Source organism: Aplysia californica, unplaced genomic scaffold, assembly GCF_000002075.1.
Source record: "Aplysia californica isolate F4 #8 unplaced genomic scaffold, AplCal3.0 scaffold00581, whole genome shotgun sequence".
NCBI lineage: Eukaryota > Metazoa > Mollusca > Gastropoda > Aplysiida > Aplysiidae > Aplysia > Aplysia californica.
In genome coordinates this window covers 214,338-215,839 of record NW_004797851.1, presented here as the reverse complement: position 1 = coordinate 215,839, position 1,502 = coordinate 214,338, and the positions used below count along the sequence as shown (strand labels likewise).

The following is a 1,502-nucleotide window of genomic DNA, read 5'->3' as shown; positions in this document are numbered from 1 at the left end:
ATTAAGAGCAGCAACAAACTAACAGAACATTTAAAAAACGCCCCCCTACCCCCAACTAAAACACTACTAAACCAAAGCAAAACAAAAGAAGTCTAAAACAAAAATCCACTTCACAATGTATTTTGAAACAGAATAACGCCAAATCACGTGAATTGAACCTTTAGCCTAAGAAGAAGCATGATCATTCGTAATTTTACATGGGCGCATTGTGTGCGAAGTTCCGATAGGCGGCTAATAGTTCAGATACTTCGTGCTGGCTTCCAACTTCCAAGGCATGTGGACAGCCTATCCAATTTCCCCTACTGCTATGTGATGAGCTTTTGCTCTTCTCCCCGCCCTGCCTCCTATTCGTTTCCGCCTTAGGATACTTAATTAATTAGTTTGCAATAAGAGCCTTTCACTTCAGGTGATGTCCTGCACGTTCCAATCTCAAAGGGCTATGGTGTTCCCGCACTTCTATCCCTGGGTCTAAAAGGGAAGGTTCGACGCGACTTGGTATCCTTTCGACGTACACAGATGTACCAGTAACAGTTGGAATTCACACACGTACACGCATCATGTTTTAATGGGTTTGTTGTGGGTTTTGGGGGGTTTCTTTTACGGTGAATTGGTGAAGAACGTTCTGAGGCGAGGTCTTTTGAAACAAAACTCTTAAAAAAGGGGCTGGTTGATTGACAGATGCTCTGGTTTGGTTTGCTCCTTGTCAGTTATCAAACCTCTAGCACTCGTACTTATTATCTTCTAGTAAATGTTCTCATCCTCAGCACTTTATGTCCAAATTGTGCTGAAAGTGCTGTAAAACACTGTCTGAAACTAAGACCTTTACCATTGCGCGTACGGAACCTATTATGCGGGCGGGGCAATCAGTGTACTCAATGTACTTGTGTTAAAATGACATGAATGAAAGTAGATCTAGGTCAAAAGATTTATCTTTGTGACCGCGGGGTAGCTTCACAACCATCGTAACTCGAGTTTTTTCAACATTTACAGAAGTAACAAAACGCTAATATTTTCCCCACTAGATCTATATCGATCAACAACGTCTGGAATTTAAATTCAAAACGTACTTTCACAAAATAATGGCACGGCTCAGTGCTTTTTGAAAGATCAAACACCCCATAATAGTGCCATGGAGTGTGAAAAACAGGGGTTTTCACAACAACAACAAAAAAAGAGTTACGATGCTTTTGCTGATATCCCACGTTTCTTCCACACAGATTGTACGATTAGAGACGAAAATAGTCTAAACAAATAGTCGCGGAAATGGGACACCGGAAATAGAGAGAGAGCGACGACTCCCACCCGCCTACACTGGCCAGGGAGGAAAAAGTCCCGCAGGTAATTAAAAGTGCGTGAGTGCAAATCTTCGACGGGATGAACGTGTTGGGGACACGGAGAGAAGGAGAGTTTGGACGAGAGAGAGAGAGAGAGAGAGAGAGAGAGAGAGAGAGAGAGAGAAATGGAAAGAGACAAAGGAGAGAGAGATGGAAAGAGAGAGAGAG

General features: G+C 42.7%; 1 long non-coding RNA gene across 1 annotated transcript in view; it reads left to right on the top strand.

Annotated features, from left to right (window-relative positions):
- The first annotated feature begins 1,220 nt into the window (after positions 1-1,220).
- LOC118478467 overlaps positions 1,221-1,502 on the top strand; it is a 56,658-nt gene continuing 56,376 nt past the window's right edge. Inside the window, exon 1 of the long non-coding RNA XR_004859063.1 lies at positions 1,221-1,338. This is a non-coding gene — a long non-coding RNA (uncharacterized LOC118478467). The remainder of the gene's footprint in view (positions 1,339-1,502) is intronic.